The sequence below is a fragment of the Cervus elaphus genome, chromosome 14, assembly GCF_910594005.1.
Source record: "Cervus elaphus chromosome 14, mCerEla1.1, whole genome shotgun sequence".
Taxonomy (NCBI): domain Eukaryota; kingdom Metazoa; phylum Chordata; class Mammalia; order Artiodactyla; family Cervidae; genus Cervus; species Cervus elaphus.
This window is the reverse complement of record NC_057828.1, coordinates 52,056,169-52,064,426: the sequence shown is the minus strand read 5'-3', so window position 1 is coordinate 52,064,426 and position 8,258 is coordinate 52,056,169. Positions and strand designations below refer to the sequence as shown.

General features: G+C 59.5%; 1 long non-coding RNA gene across 2 annotated transcripts in view; it reads left to right on the top strand.

Moving 5' to 3' along the window:
• The first annotated feature begins 1,730 nt into the window (after window positions 1-1,730).
• The window catches only part of LOC122708152, a 32,039-nt gene continuing 25,511 nt past the window's right edge, over window positions 1,731-8,258 (top strand). For both annotated transcript variants that reach the window (XR_006345020.1, XR_006345019.1), the window contains exon 1: window positions 1,731-1,884. This is a non-coding gene — a long non-coding RNA (uncharacterized LOC122708152). The remainder of the gene's footprint in view (window positions 1,885-8,258) is intronic.

The window sequence follows — 8,258 nt, the reverse complement described above, 5'->3', positions numbered from 1 at the left end:
GGGTGACCCCTCCATGCCCCTGTTTGGCTGCCCAGCCTCTGCCCAAGCCTGGGACAGAGCAAGGACTTGGATGCAATGATTGGGGGATGATGGGGATGCAAGTCGGTGATGATATACAGGTCAGCCATCAACACCCATGCCCCCAACACTGCCCTGGCATTCACGCTGCGTGCAGAGCTGGGTCTGCAAGCCAGGTGCTGGGCTGTGCTCTGCGAGGACCCTCAGGTCCCTTGGCTTCCCTGTTCTGCATGGGGATGACAGTCAGTCTGTGCTGGGGTGGTGCAAGTCTTAGCAAAGCACGTAAGGGTCAGTGTGAAGCCTTCATTTATGACAAAAGCCAACATAATTTCATTCTGAATATTTTATTTTGAAAGTCATACCACATACTTTCATATAGAAAATGACCAGGCCCTCCTGATGGGCCTTCGGTGCCAGGGACTAGGGGTAGGGGGTAGGTGGTGACGATGGTGGGGCTGGCAGGAGGAACAGATGAAGAAAGCACAGACCTCACCCCTGAGTGGCTCAGAGCAGGAGGGAGCAGCCAGGGTTGGGGAGTTAAGCCAAAGAGGCTGCTTGGAGGAGGCAGCATCTGGGCTCAGAGCAGCCTCCAGATTTACTCCTATGGCCTCTGTTTCAGTCTCTTTCCATCAGGATGATTAAGCCCCCGGATGCAGAGGGAGAACCCCTTTGCTACCCTCCTGGGTGGAGTTCAGAGATGCAGATGAGGGCAGGGTGGGGGAGGGAGGTGGACATGGGACACTCTGTTGAGGAGGTGACCCAGGCATCAGTGTTTCCAGGACAGAGGGACCCCAGGGCCGGTTGAGTGAGGGAAGTGCATGCTGGAGAGGGGCTGGTCAGAGATTCTCGAGTCCATAGATTTCTGCTCCTATGACATGGTTCCAGTGCTGCCAGCTGGTCTCAGAGTGACCACTGAACTCAAGCCTCCTGCCAGTAAAAGTCCTGAAGACTCGACATTAGTGAGAAGTGGGCGCTGGGATCTCAGAGACCCCTGGGGGAACAGGGAGGAAAGTGTCTTCTCCTGGGGAATCCCTGGGGACTTTCCATTATTTGAATTTGTGGGACAACTAGGAAGGAGTGGTCCTGGGGGATCTGGTGGGGTGGACATCCAGCTGGATCTGGTCAGGCGGCCCTGGTTGGGCCCACCTGGGGTCCATCCCTGCCTGGAGGCAGGACCAAACTTTCCTGACCCACTGGCTGTGCCTGTGGTCTCTTGGCCTCTGTGGGCGACTGGGTTCTGGGGTGGGACCCCTGCAAAGGAAGAGCCTGATGGATCCTGCAGGGTGGGGATCACAGGAGTCCTGCTCGCAGCCCAGTCACCCAGCCCCACCCGGGACCGACAGGACACATGAAGCTCTCACAAAAGGTGATTCAACGAGCTTTGGACCAAATCCTGAAATTTGCTTCCCAGGACCTCTATTTATAGAACCTCCTTCTCCTTACTGGGGTTGGTCAGTCATCCACACCCTTTCAGGAGTTTATAACTCTTTTATTAAATTTAGAGCTGGCCATGGTTTTAATTCAGAGTGAAAACTCTGAACCATGGGGGAGACTCGGAACTGGTTTCAGGGTGACTGCCAGCAAGCGTGTTTCCAGTGGTTACCCTGGAAACGGTCCTGGTGGGTCTGGGAGCCCTGACCTCAGACTTTCCGGAACCCTCTCGCAAAGCTGCTTGGGCAGCTTCCTGACTCCCGGCACGTCTGTCCCTTGGGTAGCCAGTGGGTTTACAAGCTTGAGTCCAGTAGCTCTTGGGGAAGCAGCAGCTCTGGGCTCTGTTAGCTTTGTCTTTGCATATGGGGGAGCTGCCTAAGGCTGGCTTCCGAGTTCTTGGTGCTGTGGCCAGGAAGGTGAATGGAGGCCTGGAGGGTGAGTGGGGCCCGTGGCCTGCTAGGGATGGGGCAACTGGTGGACTCCAGACTGCCTTGCCCTGCATCATGTTCTCTGAGTGTCTGTTGTTCTAAGTCAATCTCTTTGGAGCAACGTTGTGGTGGGGGCCGAGCCCTGGGTGTCCTAGGCGCTAGGAAGGGGAGGAATCAGCCTGGGGCTGCGTTATTCCCTCCCAGCTTCCCTTCCCTTCCCAGACTTTCAAATGATTACTGAACACTGCGTTGGTCCCTGTACCACCCATGTCCAAGCTCCCCTGGGAGAATGGCTTTCCAGCCTCTTGTCGAGCTGCGGTGGCTGGGGGCTGGTTGGTGGGCAGCAGGAGGTGGTCAGAGGCCGGTCAGACAGCCACTGGCCAGTGCTGCTGGGAGTTGGTCCCAGAGCTCTGACCCCAGGAACCTGTGGAGGCTGCAGGACCTCACGGCAGGAAGGAACGTCGAGGGACCCGCTCCTGGCCAGTAGGTGGTGTTCCCGGACTGCTTTCCCGGCCTCCGCTCTGCCTGCAGCCGGCCGCCCATACCTCGGGCAAGCTGGGCACATCTGGAAATGTTTGGTTTGATAGAGTGTCGCTTTACATTGCAGAAATGAGCGTAAGCGGTTTCTTGACCCACCAAGTGAGAAATGTGATCTGGGTTTTACTGCCGACCCTTTAAATAAAAAACAGATCGCTTATTAAACCATTATCTATTGGGGATGAGGAGGGGCCCTTGTGGACCGAGCTTGGTGAGGATGGAAATGGATGAGGCAGGCGGGTGGGGCACAGGTCACCCAGGTCACTCCCAGGGGACAAAGGGAGGCTGGCACTTACTCCCTGCCCTGCCTGCCCCTTTGCCAGCTGCTAGAGGAGCTGGCCAGTGTCAGCGCCGATCACAGGACCCTGAATGGGGGCAGGAGAGACTGACTTGGCCTGCATGGCTGATGCTGAGGCCAGGGGTCCCCACAGCCCATACAGAGGGCTTGAGCCTGGCTGTGCCTGAGGGCAGCCTCACCCACTGCTGAAGTGCTGTGGACGCAGGCACTTCTGCTCCTATGGGGTCTCTGTGACCTTGGCCTTGAGCGCTTTGCTCTTGGGGAGCCGTAGTGTCTGGGCTCTGGGCATGGTGCACGGGTGGCCAGGGTCCCAGCCCTTCTGCACTGCAGGCATCTTTATAGAGGGGGATCTGCCTTCTCCCCCATCTTGTGCCAGCGGTCCCGGCTTGCCCGGGAACAGCCCAAGTGTGGTGGATAATGGCTCTCACTTCTATAGGGAGTTTCCTGTTTGAACTCTTTTTTCCCCTTGGACTGGGTGTGCTCTGATATCACCTCCTCTCTTTGTCCTGCAGTATTTTCAGCAAATGAACCCCAATCCTGGCACCAGGGAAGGTCCTTAGTCAACTGACCAGAGGCCACTCAAGGTCACCTGAATGCTGTCCCCGGGACACATGGTGTGTGAGCTGGTCCTCCACACGCCCTGGTCCTCCTCACCCCGTGGCTCCAGGGTTTCCTAAGCTGGAATCAGAGGCAGCATGGAGAAAACAGTCAGGCTGGCTCAGCCAGGGAGGGTCGGGGTGACACAGAGGGTGGCCTTGGGACCTCCAGGAGGACCAAGGCAGACTGGACAGGAGGAGGTGGGGCCCAGGGAGACTGGTGGAACATGGAGGTGTGATGACAGGGTTGACAAGATGAAGGTGAGGGAAGAGTCACAGGAAAGGATGGAGCTTCAGTGGCTGGACACCGCCCTGGGGTCTGCTCTGTTGTAGTTCCCAGGGGGTCTGGCACTCCTGGGCCTGGGCACAGGTTCTGTGCTGGGGAGGCAGGAGGACTCAGGAAGATGCCCTGGTGCTGCGAGCTGCCTGGGTGGGAAGGACTCGCTGAGGGGGACCTCTGGGTGGGCGGCAGGGTACAGGCACACCCCTGTGCGTGCGGACTGTCATTACTGGGGTTGTTGCTATTATTCTGCAAACCTCTGTGGGTGCAGAGGCCTGAGCTTGGGACATCTCAGAGACCCAGGAGGGACCCCACAGTTTAACCTGGTGATTCTTTCTGACAGCAAGGCCTGAGGAGGTTGGCCCTCGGTACTGGCGTTGGTGGTCCAGGTGGGGCCAGGTCTCAGGGCTCAGCAAGGGGGGAGGGCAGGAAGGGCGTGGGCTGAGAGGTGCTGAGGGACCCTGCAGTGGGAGAGGCATCCACTGGCCTCTGAGGGATTTATCAAGTTCTGAACTCGGGCGCTGCCGATGTGGCTGTGATGCTCATAAAGCCTGCCTTTCAGTTCAAGGCAGCGGTGGGGGGAGGTACTAGCCCCGGCTGTGTTAGGAGGAGAGGGAGGTCTCAGAGGGTCAGTGACTGGCCCAGGGTCACACAGCCAGCGAGTGACAACCTAAAATGTGGAGGCACAGGGCAGGGGCAGTGCAGGGTCTCAGGGGCACTGAGTCTCACCCCAAACAGGCCTTGCTACTGGGGCTGCAGAGGCAGGAGGGTGAAGTGGCTTCTGCAGCTGTGGTGGCCACAGGTCACTCCTGCTGCCCTCCGGCCATGGGGGCACTTGGTTCCGCGGTGCCCACCTCGGCTGGCTGCACCTTCCTTGCCACGGCCTGCTGCCCGCAGTGGATTGGCTGGCGTAGATTTATCTCTGCTGTCACAGCCAATAGAAATACGGCGCTGCCCGAGTGGCCGTGTTGTTACAGCGACAGCTGTGATTGGTCGCCCGCGTGATGAATGGTCAATGCCGCACATAGCCGGGCGCTGGGCCTTCCCCACGGCGGACCTCAGGGGCCTCTCTTGACCTTGAGTGGGGTCTCCAGCGGCAGCAGGGTGGTGGGTGGTGGGTGCTAGGTCTCCCAGCACTGGTGAGGACTGTGACTTGGTGGCCTGCGGAGCACCTAGGCCTGGGGTGGCGAGAACGGGGTCTCCAGGTGACAGCCTGGATGTAGGGCTACAACTGACTCATAGAGATGGGGGTCCCAGCTCAGGGGGACCGAGGTCTGGGTTTGTGCTAAGATGGGAAGCTCCCCAGCTCTGCCTCTGTGTGGAACGCAGGATTGTCAGAATGGATGGCTCTGGGCCCCTGGGTGCACACAGACCCCAGTGGCGCCCTGTGGGGCTGCTCTGTTTTGCTCTGTGGAGAAGAGCCCTCCTACAGAACCGGCTGCTGTGGGCTCGAGGCTGGGGAATGCCGGGTGCCCACTGGGATGTGCTGTGTTCACAGGTTGGCCAGGTCTGCAGCAGGGGCAGAGAAGTCGTGTGTGGCCCTGGATGCCTCTCTGCGCCCTCTGCGCCCCTGCTGGACAGGACAGCCAGCCAGCTGTGTCCTTTCCGAGGATGCTCCCGCACGCCCATGGGGCAGGTGGGGAAACGGGGCGCAGAGAAAAGCTGGTGCGGCCTGCTCAGAACAAGCCCTCCCTCGAGGCCCTGGAGAGCTGCTGCAGAGTGAGGGCTGGGAGTCAGCACCTTGGCGTCTGAGCCCAGGCCGGAGGTGGGGGCCTGCTAGGTGAGCCCTAGGGCTGGTCCTAGATTCCAGCCAGATGGGCAGTGTGGGGGCGGCCAGAGGATGTGGAGAGACCAGTGTCCACAGGCAATGCGGTACCTGGTGCCTACCCAGGTAGAGCTCCCCCACCCCCATGCTTCCCAGGGGAGGTGGAGAGCCCCTCCCGTGGGCTGAGGTCCAGGGAGATGGGCACAGAGGACAGTTGTGCTCCGAGGTGACCTTGGGCAGAAAGGTGGTATGCCAGGTAGTCAGCACAGCCTGAGGGTTGGGGGCTTCTCAGTGGAGTTGCTGCCTTTCAGGGTGTGGGTGTGAATAGGGGGCCAGGGGAGCTGTGAACCAGGCAAGGAAGGGTATCCTTGGAGGAGGGAACGACCTTGGTAAAGGTGCAGGGCTGGGAGAGGCCTCACACACCACCGTGACCCCTGACGCAGGCAGGGGGTGGCCAGCAGATCTGTGAGCTGAGGGGGTAGGGCAAGGCTCTTGGGGGTCTGAAGGCCGCCCCTTGGCCTAGTGGTCACACTGGACTGATTTTTCAGCTGCTTTGCCCTAACTCTCCTTTGCCTCATGTGACATGACCGTGGGGGCCCACTTAGGGCGGGGACTGGATAAGTTTCTTCACGAGGGAATCCCAGGGACACAGTAGGTGCCAAATAAGTGTTGGATGCACAGATGGAATGGGAAGAGGCAGCTGTCCCATGGCCACGTGACCTCTCCACCCTAGGCAGGCTCCTGGATGGAGCTGGTCCCAGACTTTGGTTCAGCAGGTGTACACACTGATGCACACATACGTGTGCACACGCGTGGCAGGTACGGGAGATCCTGCCCATGCAGCCTCGCATGCCCCCCTCCCCACTGGCATCTCCCTCTCACAGACCCACCCCGCACTCAGCCTGTCCTGGCTCGGCCACCTGTGGGGTTAGGTGCTGAGCACAGTCAGGATGTGTGTTGTTGTTTAGTCGCTCAAGCATATCTGACTCTTTGGGATCCCATGAACTGCAGCACGCCAGGCTTCCCTGTCCTTCACTATCTCCCAGAGTTTGCTCAAACTCATGTCTGTTGAGTCAGTGATGCCATCCACCATCTCATCCTCTGTCACTGTCTTCTCCTCCCGCCCTCAATCTTTCCCAGTATCAGGGTTTTTTCCCAGTGAGTCTGCTCTTTGATCGCATCAGGTGGCCAAAGTATGGAGCTTCAGCTTCAGCATCAGTCCTTCCAATGAATATTCAGGGTTGATTTCCTTTAGGATTGACTGGTTTGATCTTCTTGGTGTCCAAGGCACTCTCAAGAGTTAGGGAGCGTGTGTGCTAAGTCGCTTCAGTTGTGTCTGACTATTTGCAACCCCACAGACTGCAGCCCTCCAGGTTTCTCCGACCATGGGATTCTCCAGGCAAGAGCACTGGAAGGGAGTCAAGATAGATTATTCTAATTAGAACGTGTCTGTTTGGAGAGAAATTGTATCCAGAGGGCTCCCGGGGCAATTGTGGAGAGGTTCCACTCCTCAATGATGGAAAACAGGAGACCAAGGGGTTTTAGTTGAGGGAAACCTGTTGGGAGTGGGTCAGTGGAAGAGTGTGGGGGAACTCTGTGGCAGCTTGTTCAATGTTTGCATCTGGGAGGGAGGGCGGGCATCATGGGTCAGTGGGTGGGGGGCATGGGCCTGGTGGAGGGTCTCAGTCCAGGCAGGGACACCCACCCTCTGGGAGCCTCCCCTCCTCAGGGGATGGGGAATCAGCAGCAGCTGAGATCAGAGAGGCCCTGGGGAGCTCTCTCTGCCCAGCAGGGTGTCTCCTGCCCCACCTCCCCCAAATATGGTCCCAGACAACCCTGGCCAGTCCTCCTGCCTAGGGCCCTAGCAGGCAGAGCCCGGTGGGGAGATCCCGGGCACCAGGCAGGGCAGAGATGGAGGACCTGCTGGCCATTCCTGGGAAGGCTCCTGGAGATGTGATGATTCTGGGACCGCCAGCAGGGAGCTCCACCCCGACACGGGCCTGCCTGCTTCCCCCAGGGAATTCTGTGATGAAATTGCATTGCTGCAGCCTCTTCAGGGCCAGAGTTACCAAGACTCTGGGGAGTGTGTCCCCACTCCTTCCTGCGGCCGGGCTGGGTACCCAGGGCAGCACGCAGGCCGTGCTCCGGGACCACCGCCCCGCACCTCTCGGCCTGCCCACGACGGTGAGCCTCAGCAGGGGCCCTGACCCGGCTGTCTGCCTGGGCTGGGTCCATACAGCTGCCCAACAAGTATGTGCTGGATGAGAGCCCTGGAAGGGCCCGGGGGTCTTCATCCCTTGTTTGTGAAATGCTGCTCCCAGACCGGGGGTTGGGGGTGGGGTGGGGCGGATTCTGCCAAGACAGGACGCCGACATGTCAGTGCCGTGAGCTCAGAGGGCACCTGACCTTTGGCTTCCACCCTCCCGTGTTACTGAGGGGCCCCGAGGGACGTGGGGGGCTGCGTGGGGCCCACTGACCCTACCTCGTCTCACACAGCACAGCTGCCTCAGGGGCCCAGGGCCCCATGGGGTCTGCTCCAAAGCACATCCTGCCCTCCCCGCTCAGCAGCCCTGGATTTCATGACCCCCAGGTCCTCCCAGCTCCGGAAAACATCCGACATGAAGCCCCTCCCTGCAGTGAGAGCCAGTCAGGCCTCTGCTTCCTTCGTCTGTTTCCACACTTCACAGCTGCATGGGCAGGAGTGGGAGTCAGATGGACAAGGTCTGGGGAGAGACTCCAGGCAGGGCCATCCAGCCTGACCATCTCCTGGCCAGGCCAGATTGCAGCTCAGCTGGCAGGGCATTGCTGGGTGAAGACCTCCAGGGGCACAGGGTCATTGCCCCAAGGCCCAGAGCCCGTCTGGTCCCACCCCGTATTGCTGTGGACACAATACCCTCTCGACAGG